General features: G+C 39.8%; 5 non-coding genes across 5 annotated transcripts; all 5 read right to left on the bottom strand.

Moving 5' to 3' along the window:
* Positions 1-2,882: 2,882 nt before the first annotated feature.
* Positions 2,883-2,955, bottom strand: trnar-acg (transfer RNA arginine (anticodon ACG)). Its single transcript has one exon. It is a non-coding gene; the product is annotated as a tRNA-Arg (tRNA).
* Positions 2,956-4,082: 1,127 nt separating this feature from the next.
* trnar-acg (transfer RNA arginine (anticodon ACG)) lies at positions 4,083-4,155 on the bottom strand. Its single transcript has one exon. It is a non-coding gene; the product is annotated as a tRNA-Arg (tRNA).
* A 4,782-nt stretch (positions 4,156-8,937) lies between these two features.
* Positions 8,938-9,010, bottom strand: trnar-acg (transfer RNA arginine (anticodon ACG)). Its single transcript has one exon. It is a non-coding gene; the product is annotated as a tRNA-Arg (tRNA).
* A 1,127-nt stretch (positions 9,011-10,137) lies between these two features.
* Positions 10,138-10,210, bottom strand: trnar-acg (transfer RNA arginine (anticodon ACG)). The gene has a single exon. It is a non-coding gene; the product is annotated as a tRNA-Arg (tRNA).
* Positions 10,211-11,337: 1,127 nt separating this feature from the next.
* Positions 11,338-11,410, bottom strand: trnar-acg (transfer RNA arginine (anticodon ACG)). Its single transcript has one exon. It is a non-coding gene; the product is annotated as a tRNA-Arg (tRNA).
* Positions 11,411-13,026: the final 1,616 nt, after the last annotated feature.

The following is a 13,026-nucleotide window of genomic DNA, read 5'->3' as shown; positions in this document are numbered from 1 at the left end:
GCAAAATTCAGCAAGGCCTTAACCAAGACCAAACCAGGTCTAACCTAGTGCTAACACAGAATTAAACCCGTAAACAAGATGATTATTTTTTTTTAATTGATTTCAAAGATGGGTTGTGGACTGGAGTATATCAACTGGAGGGTCTGATGGACTGCTGCATACAAAATGCAGTGTACATAGGCTATACTACCACATCTACTTTTTGATACTGGGGTCTGACATCAAATCAGTGTACAAAGACCAATCTATCAACAAAAAACAAAAACGATACACAGTAGTTTTACTTGCTTAAAAATTGAGAAGATAGAAGACAGAATCTGGTTTGATCTTCCAAATGAACCCTTGGTTCAACATTAAAGGATTTACCACTTATTTATTTCACAACGCAGAGTACTTACCACTATACGATCACGGCTGCTTTTTCGTAGGGCACTGACATTTAATCAGTGGACAAAGACCAGGTTTTTGTTTGGGCCTCCAAATTAGCTCTTGTCTAACATTCTAGTACTTACCAGTTATTTTACACACTGAGCCTCTGATCCATAGTCACATGCGTTATCCATTGTGCCCTTAGCCCCTATACCAGGGCTATTCAACTTAATTTCCCCTGGGGCCAGATTTTTCGGAGGACCAGAGGTGCACAACACGACACTACTGTATCAAAATGTTGTCAAATGTTGTGTGAAATAACATACCAAATGCTTTAGCAACATTCCTTTGCAAAATTACCCATCCAGTACCGAACCTGAATTAAAACTAGGACTAGACGAATACCAACCAGGTCTGAACCAGAACTAACCCTGAATCAAAGCAGGTGGAAAGCAAAATTCAGCAAGGCCTTAACCAAGACCAAACCAGGTCTAACCTAGTGCTAACACAGAATTAAACCCGTAAACAAGATGATTATTTTTTTTTAATTGATTTCAAAGATGGGTTGTGGACTGGAGTATATCAACTGGAGGGTCTGATGGACTGCTGCATACAAAATGCAGTGTACATAGGCTATACTACCACATCTACTTTTTGATACTGGGGTCTGACATCAAATCAGTGTACAAAGACCAATCTATCAACAAAAAACAAAAACGATACACAGTAGTTTTACTTGCTTAAAAATTGAGAAGATAGAAGACAGAATCTGGTTTGATCTTCCAAATGAACCCTTGGTTCAACATTAAAGGATTTACCACTTATTTATTTCACAACGCAGAGTACTTACCACTATACGATCACGGCTGCTTTTTCGTAGGGCACTGACATTTAATCAGTGGACAAAGACCAGGTTTTTGTTTGGGCCTCCAAATTAGCTCTTGTCTAACATTCTAGTACTTACCAGTTATTTTACACACTGAGCCTCTGATCCATAGTCACATGCGTTATCCATTGTGCCCTTAGCCCCTATACCAGGGCTATTCAACTTAATTTCCCCTGGGGCCAGATTTTTCGGAGGACCAGAGGTGCACAACACGACACTACTGTATCAAAATGTTGTCAAATGTTGTGTGAAATAACATACCAAATGCTTTAGCAACATTCCTTTGCAAAATTTCCCATCCAGTACCGAACCTGAATTAAAACTAGGACTAGACGAATACCAACCAGGTCTGAACCAGAACTAACCCTGAATCAAAGCAGGTGGAAAGCAAAATTCAGCAAGGCCTTAACCAAGACCAAACCAGGTCTAACCTAGTGCTAACACAGAATTAAACCCGTAAACAAGATGATTATTTTTTTTTAATTGATTTCAAAGATGGGTTGTGGACTGGAGTATATCAACTGGAGGGTCTGATGGACTGCTGCATACAAAATGCAGTGTACATAGGCTATACTACCACATCTACTTTTTGATACTGGGGTCTGACATCAAATCAGTGTACAAAGACCAATCTATCAACAAAAAACAAAAACGATACACAGTAGTTTTACTTGCTTAAAAATTGAGAAGATAGAAGACAGAATCTGGTTTGATCTTCCAAATGAACCCTTGGTTCAACATTAAAGGATTTACCACTTATTTATTTCACAACGCAGAGTACTTACCACTATACGATCACGGCTGCTTTTTCGTAGGGCACTGACATTTAATCAGTGGACAAAGACCAGGTTTTTGTTTGGGCCTCCAAATTAGCTCTTGTCTAACATTCTAGTACTTACCAGTTATTTTACACACTGAGCCTCTGATCCATAGTCACATGCGTTATCCATTGTGCCCTTAGCCCCTATACCAGGGCTATTCAACTTAATTTCCCCTGGGGCCAGATTTTTCGGAGGACCAGAGGTGCACAACACGACACTACTGTATCAAAATGTTGTCAAATGTTGTGTGAAATAACATACCAAATGCTTTAGCAACATTCCTTTGCAAAATTTCCCATCCAGTACCGAACCTGAATTAAAACTAGGACTAGACGAATACCAACCAGGTCTGAACCAGAACTAACCCTGAATCAAAGCAGGTGGAAAGCAAAATTCAGCAAGGCCTTAACCAAGACCAAACCAGGTCTAACCTAGTGCTAACACAGAATTAAACCCGTAAACAAGATGATTATTTTTTTTTAATTGATTTCAAAGATGGGTTGTGGACTGGAGTATATCAACTGGAGGGTCTGATGGACTGCTGCATACAAAATGCAGTGTACATAGGCTATACTACCACATCTACTTTTTGATACTGGGGTCTGACATCAAATCAGTGTACAAAGACCAATCTATCAACAAAAAACAAAAACGATACACAGTAGTTTTACTTGCTTAAAAATTGAGAAGATAGAAGACAGAATCTGGTTTGATCTTCCAAATGAACCCTTGGTTCAACATTAAAGGATTTACCACTTATTTATTTCACACTGATCAACTGACCGTTTTCAAGTTAAAATTTGATGCGAGCTAGCCAGGAGTCGAACCTAGAATCTTCTGATCCGTAGTCAGACGCGTTATCCATTGTGCCACTAGCCCCTAAAACTCCAGCTTTGTGGCTCAGTTGTCCAGAGTTTAAGGACAAACTGATGAATATCAGTAGAAACACTCAAACTGAGCACTGCAATGCCTGGCATATTTCTATCATGGTGAGAATATTGTATTATTGGACATTTATGAATGCTGTCAAGCTATCTATTTACTGTAATATTCTTATGTATGAAACTGATTGAGAAAAATGCAAAGAAATCTTGCTAGGTATGCCGTGACCCGGATTCGAGCCGGGGTTGCTGCGACCACAACGCAGAGTACTTACCACTATACGATCACGGCTGCTTTTTCGTAGGGCACTTACATTTAATCAGTGGACAAAGACCAGGTTTTTGTTTGGGCCTCCAAATTAGCTCTTGTCTAACATTCTAGTACTTACCAGTTATTTTACACACTGAGCCTAGAATCCTCTGATCCATAGTCACATGCGTTATCCATTGTGCCCTTAGCCCCTATACCAGGGCTATTCAACTTAATTTCCCCTGGGGCCAGATTTTTCGGAGGACCAGAGGTGCACAACACGACACTACTCTATCAAAATGTTGTCAAATGTTGTGTGAAATAACATACCAAATGCTTTAGCAACATTCCTTTGCAAAATTACCCATCCAGTACCGAACCTGAATTAAAACTAGGACTAGACGAATACCAACCAGGTCTGAACCAGAACTAACCCTGAATCAAAGCAGGTGGAAAGCAAAATTCAGCAAGGCCTTAACCAAGACCAAACCAGGTCTAACCTAGTGCTAACACAGAATTAAACCCGTAAACAAGATGATTATTTTTTTTTTATTGATTTCAAAGATGAGTTGTGGACTGGAGTATATCAACTGGAGGGTCTGATGGACTGCTGCATACAAAATGCAGTGTACATAGGCTATACTACCACATCTACTTTTTGATACTGGGGTCTGACATCAAATCAGTGTACAAAGACCAATCTATCAACAAAAAACAAAAACGATACACAGTAGTTTTACTTGCTTAAAAATTGAGAAGATAGAAGACAGAATCTGGTTTGATCTTCCAAATGAACCCTTGGTTCAACATTAAAGGATTTACCACTTATTTATTTCACACTGATCAACTGACCGTTTTCAAGTTAAAATTTGATGCGAGCTAGCCAGGAGTCGAACCTAGAATCTTCTGATCCGTAGTCAGACGCGTTATCCATTGTGCCACTAGCCCCTAAAACTCCAGCTTTGTGGCTCAGTTGTCCAGAGTTTAAGGACAAACTGATGAATATCAGTAGAAACACTCAAACTGAGCACTGCAATGCCTGGCATATTTCTATCATAGTGAGAATATTGTATTATTGGACATTTATGAATGCTGTCAAGCTATCTATTTACTGTAATATTCTTATGTATGAAACTGATTGAGAAAAATGCAAAGAAATCTTGCTAGGTATGCCGTGACCCGGATTCGAGCCGGGGTTGCTGCGACCACAACGCAGAGTACTTACCACTATACGATCACGGCTGCTTTTTCGTAGGGCACTTACATTTAATCAGTGGACAAAGACCAGGTTTTTGTTTGGGCCTCCAAATTAGCTCTTGTCTAACATTCTAGTACTTACCAGTTATTTTACACACTGAGCCTAGAATCCTCTGATCCATAGTCACATGCGTTATCCATTGTGCCCTTAGCCCCTATACCAGGGCTATTCAACTTAATTTCCCCTGGGGCCAGATTTTTCGGAGGACCAGAGGTGCACAACACGACACTACTGTATCAAAATGTTGTCAAATGTTGTGTGAAATAACATACCAAATGCTTTAGCAACATTCCTTTGCAAAATTACCCATCCAGTACCGAACCTGAATTAAAACTAGGACTAGACGAATACCAACCAGGTCTGAACCAGAACTAACCCTGAATCAAAGCAGGTGGAAAGCAAAATTCAGCAAGGCCTTAACCAAGACCAAACCAGGTCTAACCTAGTGCTAACACAGAATTAAACCCGTAAACAAGATGATTCTTTTTTTTAAATTGATTTCAAAGATGGGTTGTGGACTGGAGTATATCAACTGGAGGGTCTGATGGACTGCTGCATACAAAATGCAGTGTACATAGGCTATACTACCACATCTACTTTTTGATACTGGGGTCTGACATCAAATCAGTGTACAAAGACCAATCTATCAACAAAAAACAAAAACGATACACAGTAGTGTTACTTGCTTAAAAATTGAGAAGATAGAAGACAGAATCTGGTTTGATCTTCCAAATGAACCCTTGGTTCAACATTAAAGGATCAACCACTTATTTATTTCACACTGATCAACTGACCGTTTTAAAGTTAAAATTTGATGCGAGCTAGCCAGGAGTCGAACCTACAATCTTCTGATCCGTAGTCAGACGCGTTATCCGTTGCGCCACTAGCCCCTAAAAGTCCAGCTTTGTGGCTCAGTTGTCCAGAGTTTAAGGACAAACTGATGAACATCAGTAGAAACACTCAAACTGAGCACTGCAATGCCTGGCATATTTCTATCATAGTGAGAATATTGTATTATTGGACATTTATGAATGCTGTCAAGCTATCCATTTACTGTAATATTCTTATGTATGAAACTGATTGAGGAAAATTCAAAGAAATCTTGGTAGGTATGCCGTGACCCAGATTCGAACCGGGGTTGCTGCGACCACAACGCAGAGTACTTACCACTATACGATCACGGCTGCTTTTTCGTAGGGCACTGACATTTAATCAGTGGACAAAGACCAGGTTTTTGTTTGGGCCTCCAAATTAGCTCTTGTCTAACATTCTAGTACTTACCAGTTATTTTACACACTGAGCCTCTGATCCATAGTCACATGCGTTATCCATTGTGCCCTTAGCCCCTATACCAGGGCTATTCAACTTAATTTCCCCTGGGGCCAGATTTTTCGGAGGACCAGAGGTGCACAACACGACACTACTGTATCAAAATGTTGTCAAATGTTGTGTGAAATAACATACCAAATGCTTTAGCAACATTCCTTTGCAAAATTACCCATCCAGTACCGAACCTGAATTAAAACTAGGACTAGACGAATACCAACCAGGTCTGAACCAGAACTAACCCTGAATCAAAGCAGGTGGAAAGCAAAATTCAGCAAGGCCTTAACCAAGACCAAACCAGGTCTAACCTAGTGCTAACACAGAATTAAACCCGTAAACAAGATGATTATTTTTTTTTAATTGATTTCAAAGATGGGTTGTGGACTGGAGTATATCAACTGGAGGGTCTGATGGACTGCTGCATACAAAATGCAGTGTACATAGGCTATACTACCACATCTACTTTTTGATACTGGGGTCTGACATCAAATCAGTGTACAAAGACCAATCTATCAACAAAAAACAAAAACGATACACAGTAGTTTTACTTGCTTAAAAATTGAGAAGATAGAAGACAGAATCTGGTTTGATCTTCCAAATGAACCCTTGGTTCAACATTAAAGGATTTACCACTTATTTATTTCACAACGCAGAGTACTTACCACTATACGATCACGGCTGCTTTTTCGTAGGGCACTGACATTTAATCAGTGGACAAAGACCAGGTTTTTGTTTGGGCCTCCAAATTAGCTCTTGTCTAACATTCTAGTACTTACCAGTTATTTTACACACTGAGCCTCTGATCCATAGTCACATGCGTTATCCATTGTGCCCTTAGCCCCTATACCAGGGCTATTCAACTTAATTTCCCCTGGGGCCAGATTTTTCGGAGGACCAGAGGTGCACAACACGACACTACTGTATCAAAATGTTGTCAAATGTTGTGTGAAATAACATACCAAATGCTTTAGCAACATTCCTTTGCAAAATTACCCATCCAGTACCGAACCTGAATTAAAACTAGGACTAGACGAATACCAACCAGGTCTGAACCAGAACTAACCCTGAATCAAAGCAGGTGGAAAGCAAAATTCAGCAAGGCCTTAACCAAGACCAAACCAGGTCTAACCTAGTGCTAACACAGAATTAAACCCGTAAACAAGATGATTATTTTTTTTTAATTGATTTCAAAGATGGGTTGTGGACTGGAGTATATCAACTGGAGGGTCTGATGGACTGCTGCATACAAAATGCAGTGTACATAGGCTATACTACCACATCTACTTTTTGATACTGGGGTCTGACATCAAATCAGTGTACAAAGACCAATCTATCAACAAAAAACAAAAACGATACACAGTAGTTTTACTTGCTTAAAAATTGAGAAGATAGAAGACAGAATCTGGTTTGATCTTCCAAATGAACCCTTGGTTCAACATTAAAGGATTTACCACTTATTTATTTCACAACGCAGAGTACTTACCACTATACGATCACGGCTGCTTTTTCGTAGGGCACTGACATTTAATCAGTGGACAAAGACCAGGTTTTTGTTTGGGCCTCCAAATTAGCTCTTGTCTAACATTCTAGTACTTACCAGTTATTTTACACACTGAGCCTCTGATCCATAGTCACATGCGTTATCCATTGTGCCCTTAGCCCCTATACCAGGGCTATTCAACTTAATTTCCCCTGGGGCCAGATTTTTCGGAGGACCAGAGGTGCACAACACGACACTACTGTATCAAAATGTTGTCAAATGTTGTGTGAAATAACATACCAAATGCTTTAGCAACATTCCTTTGCAAAATTTCCCATCCAGTACCGAACCTGAATTAAAACTAGGACTAGACGAATACCAACCAGGTCTGAACCAGAACTAACCCTGAATCAAAGCAGGTGGAAAGCAAAATTCAGCAAGGCCTTAACCAAGACCAAACCAGGTCTAACCTAGTGCTAACACAGAATTAAACCCGTAAACAAGATGATTATTTTTTTTTAATTGATTTCAAAGATGGGTTGTGGACTGGAGTATATCAACTGGAGGGTCTGATGGACTGCTGCATACAAAATGCAGTGTACATAGGCTATACTACCACATCTACTTTTTGATACTGGGGTCTGACATCAAATCAGTGTACAAAGACCAATCTATCAACAAAAAACAAAAACGATACACAGTAGTTTTACTTGCTTAAAAATTGAGAAGATAGAAGACAGAATCTGGTTTGATCTTCCAAATGAACCCTTGGTTCAACATTAAAGGATTTACCACTTATTTATTTCACAACGCAGAGTACTTACCACTATACGATCACGGCTGCTTTTTCGTAGGGCACTGACATTTAATCAGTGGACAAAGACCAGGTTTTTGTTTGGGCCTCCAAATTAGCTCTTGTCTAACATTCTAGTACTTACCAGTTATTTTACACACTGAGCCTCTGATCCATAGTCACATGCGTTATCCATTGTGCCCTTAGCCCCTATACCAGGGCTATTCAACTTAATTTCCCCTGGGGCCAGATTTTTCGGAGGACCAGAGGTGCACAACACGACACTACTGTATCAAAATGTTGTCAAATGTTGTGTGAAATAACATACCAAATGCTTTAGCAACATTCCTTTGCAAAATTTCCCATCCAGTACCGAACCTGAATTAAAACTAGGACTAGACGAATACCAACCAGGTCTGAACCAGAACTAACCCTGAATCAAAGCAGGTGGAAAGCAAAATTCAGCAAGGCCTTAACCAAGACCAAACCAGGTCTAACCTAGTGCTAACACAGAATTAAACCCGTAAACAAGATGATTATTTTTTTTTAATTGATTTCAAAGATGGGTTGTGGACTGGAGTATATCAACTGGAGGGTCTGATGGACTGCTGCATACAAAATGCAGTGTACATAGGCTATACTACCACATCTACTTTTTGATACTGGGGTCTGACATCAAATCAGTGTACAAAGACCAATCTATCAACAAAAAACAAAAACGATACACAGTAGTTTTACTTGCTTAAAAATTGAGAAGATAGAAGACAGAATCTGGTTTGATCTTCCAAATGAACCCTTGGTTCAACATTAAAGGATTTACCACTTATTTATTTCACACTGATCAACTGACCGTTTTCAAGTTAAAATTTGATGCGAGCTAGCCAGGAGTCGAACCTAGAATCTTCTGATCCGTAGTCAGACGCGTTATCCATTGTGCCACTAGCCCCTAAAACTCCAGCTTTGTGGCTCAGTTGTCCAGAGTTTAAGGACAAACTGATGAATATCAGTAGAAACACTCAAACTGAGCACTGCAATGCCTGGCATATTTCTATCATGGTGAGAATATTGTATTATTGGACATTTATGAATGCTGTCAAGCTATCTATTTACTGTAATATTCTTATGTATGAAACTGATTGAGAAAAATGCAAAGAAATCTTGCTAGGTATGCCGTGACCCGGATTCGAGCCGGGGTTGCTGCGACCACAACGCAGAGTACTTACCACTATACGATCACGGCTGCTTTTTCGTAGGGCACTTACATTTAATCAGTGGACAAAGACCAGGTTTTTGTTTGGGCCTCCAAATTAGCTCTTGTCTAACATTCTAGTACTTACCAGTTATTTTACACACTGAGCCTAGAATCCTCTGATCCATAGTCACATGCGTTATCCATTGTGCCCTTAGCCCCTATACCAGGGCTATTCAACTTAATTTCCCCTGGGGCCAGATTTTTCGGAGGACCAGAGGTGCACAACACGACACTACTCTATCAAAATGTTGTCAAATGTTGTGTGAAATAACATACCAAATGCTTTAGCAACATTCCTTTGCAAAATTACCCATCCAGTACCGAACCTGAATTAAAACTAGGACTAGACGAATACCAACCAGGTCTGAACCAGAACTAACCCTGAATCAAAGCAGGTGGAAAGCAAAATTCAGCAAGGCCTTAACCAAGACCAAACCAGGTCTAACCTAGTGCTAACACAGAATTAAACCCGTAAACAAGATGATTATTTTTTTTTTATTGATTTCAAAGATGAGTTGTGGACTGGAGTATATCAACTGGAGGGTCTGATGGACTGCTGCATACAAAATGCAGTGTACATAGGCTATACTACCACATCTACTTTTTGATACTGGGGTCTGACATCAAATCAGTGTACAAAGACCAATCTATCAACAAAAAACAAAAACGATACACAGTAGTTTTACTTGCTTAAAAATTGAGAAGATAGAAGACAGAATCTGGTTTGATCTTCCAAATGAACCCTTGGTTCAACATTAAAGGATTTACCACTTATTTATTTCACACTGATCAACTGACCGTTTTCAAGTTAAAATTTGATGCGAGCTAGCCAGGAGTCGAACCTAGAATCTTCTGATCCGTAGTCAGACGCGTTATCCATTGTGCCACTAGCCCCTAAAACTCCAGCTTTGTGGCTCAGTTGTCCAGAGTTTAAGGACAAACTGATGAATATCAGTAGAAACACTCAAACTGAGCACTGCAATGCCTGGCATATTTCTATCATAGTGAGAATATTGTATTATTGGACATTTATGAATGCTGTCAAGCTATCTATTTACTGTAATATTCTTATGTATGAAACTGATTGAGAAAAATGCAAAGAAATCTTGCTAGGTATGCCGTGACCCGGATTCGAGCCGGGGTTGCTGCGACCACAACGCAGAGTACTTACCACTATACGATCACGGCTGCTTTTTCGTAGGGCACTTACATTTAATCAGTGGACAAAGACCAGGTTTTTGTTTGGGCCTCCAAATTAGCTCTTGTCTAACATTCTAGTACTTACCAGTTATTTTACACACTGAGCCTAGAATCCTCTGATCCATAGTCACATGCGTTATCCATTGTGCCCTTAGCCCCTATACCAGGGCTATTCAACTTAATTTCCCCTGGGGCCAGATTTTTCGGAGGACCAGAGGTGCACAACACGACACTACTGTATCAAAATGTTGTCAAATGTTGTGTGAAATAACATACCAAATGCTTTAGCAACATTCCTTTGCAAAATTACCCATCCAGTACCGAACCTGAATTAAAACTAGGACTAGATGAATACCAACCAGGTCTGAACCAGAACTAACCCTGAATCAAAGCAGGTGGAAAGCAAAATTCAGCAAGGCTTTAACCAAGACCAAACCAGGTCTAACCTAGTGCTAACACAGAATTAAACCCGTAAACAAGATGATTCTTTTTTTTAAATTGATTTCAAAGATGGGTTGTGGACTGGAGTATATCAACTGGAGGGTCTAATGGACTGCTGCATACAAAATGCAGTGTACATAGGCTATACTACCACATCTACTTTTTGATACTGGGGTCTGACATCAAATCAGTGTACAAAGACCAATCTATCAACAAAAAACAAAAACGATACACAGTAGTGTTACTTGCTTAAAAATTGAGAAGATAGAAGACAGAATCTGGTTTGATCTTCCAAATGAACCCTTGGTTCAACATTAAAGGATCAACCACTTATTTATTTCACACTGATCAACTGACCGTTTTAAAGTTAAAATTTGATGCGAGCTAGCCAGGAGTCGAACCTAGAATCTTCTGATCCGTAGTCAGACGCGTTATCCATTGCGCCACTAGCCCCTAAAAGTCCAGCTTTGTGGCTCAGTTGTCCAGAGTTTAAGGACAAACTGATGAACATCAGTAGAAACACTCAAACTGAGCACTGCAATGCCTGGCATATTTCTATCATAGTGAGAATATTGTATTATTGGACATTTATGAATGCTGTCAAGCTATCCATTTACTGTAATATTCTTATGTATGAAACTGATTGAGGAAAATTCAAAGAAATCTTGGTAGGTATGCCGTGACCCAGATTCGAACCGGGGTTGCTGCGACCACAACGCAGAGTACTTACCACTATACGATCACGGCTGCTTTTTCGTAGGGCACTGACATTTAATCAGTGGACAAAGACCAGGTTTTTGTTTGGGCCTATAAATTAGCTCTTGTCTAACATTCTAGTACTTACCAGTTATTTTACACACTGAGCCTCTGATCCATAGTCACATGCGTTATCCATTGTGCCCTTAGCCCCTATACCAGGGCTATTCAACTTAATTTCCCCTGGGGCCAGATTTTTCGGAGGACCAGAGGTGCACAACACGACACTACTGTATCAAAATGTTGTCAAATGTTGTGTGAAATAACATACCAAATGCTTTAGCAACATTCCTTTGCAAAATTACCCATCCAGTACCGAACCTGAATTAAAACTAGGACTAGACGAATACCAACCAGGTCTGAACCAGAACTAACCCTGAATCAAAGCAGGTGGAAAGCAAAATTCAGCAAGGCCTTAACCAAGACCAAACCAGGTCTAACCTAGTGCTAACACAGAATTAAACCCGTAAACAAGATGATTATTTTTTTTTAATTGATTTCAAAGATGGGTTGTGGACTGGAGTATATCAACTGGAGGGTCTGATGGACTGCTGCATACAAAATGCAGTGTACATAGGCTATACTACCACATCTACTTTTTGATACTGGGGTCTGACATCAAATCAGTGTACAAAGACCAATCTATCAACAAAAAACAAAAACGATACACAGTAGTTTTACTTGCTTAAAAATTGAGAAGATAGAAGACAGAATCTGGTTTGATCTTCCAAATGAACCCTTGGTTCAACATTAAAGGATTTACCACTTATTTATTTCACACTGATCAACTGACCGTTTTCAAGTTAAAATTTGATGCGAGCTAGCCAGGAGTCGAACCTAGAATCTACTGATCCGTAGTCAGACGCGTTATCCATTGTGCCACTAGCCCCTAAAACTCCAGCTTTGTGGCTCAGTTGTCCAGAGTTTAAGGACAAACTGATGAATATCAGTAGAAACACCCAAACTGAGCACTGCAATGCCTGGCATATTTCTATCATAGTGAGAATATTGTATTATTGGACATTTATGAATGCTGTCAAGCTATCTATTTACTGTAATATTCTTATGTATGAAACTGATTGAGAAAAATGCAAAGAAATCTTGCTAGGTATGCCGTGACCCGGATTCGAGCCGGGGTTGCTGCGACCACAACGCAGAGTACTTACCACTATACGATCACGGCTGCTTTTTCGTAGGGCACTTACATTTAATCAGTGGACAAAGACCAGGTTTTTGTTTGGGCCTCCAAATTAGCTCTTGTCTAACATTCTAGTACTTACCAGTTATTTTACACACTGAGCCTAGAATCCTCT

Source organism: Eucyclogobius newberryi, unplaced genomic scaffold, assembly GCF_026437365.1.
Source record: "Eucyclogobius newberryi isolate DKJ021-1_F unplaced genomic scaffold, fEucNew1.0.hap1 SCAF_10, whole genome shotgun sequence".
Lineage (NCBI taxonomy): Eukaryota > Metazoa > Chordata > Actinopteri > Gobiiformes > Gobiidae > Eucyclogobius > Eucyclogobius newberryi.
Note: the sequence above shows the minus strand (reverse complement) of the source record. Positions and strands in the feature narration are given on the sequence as shown.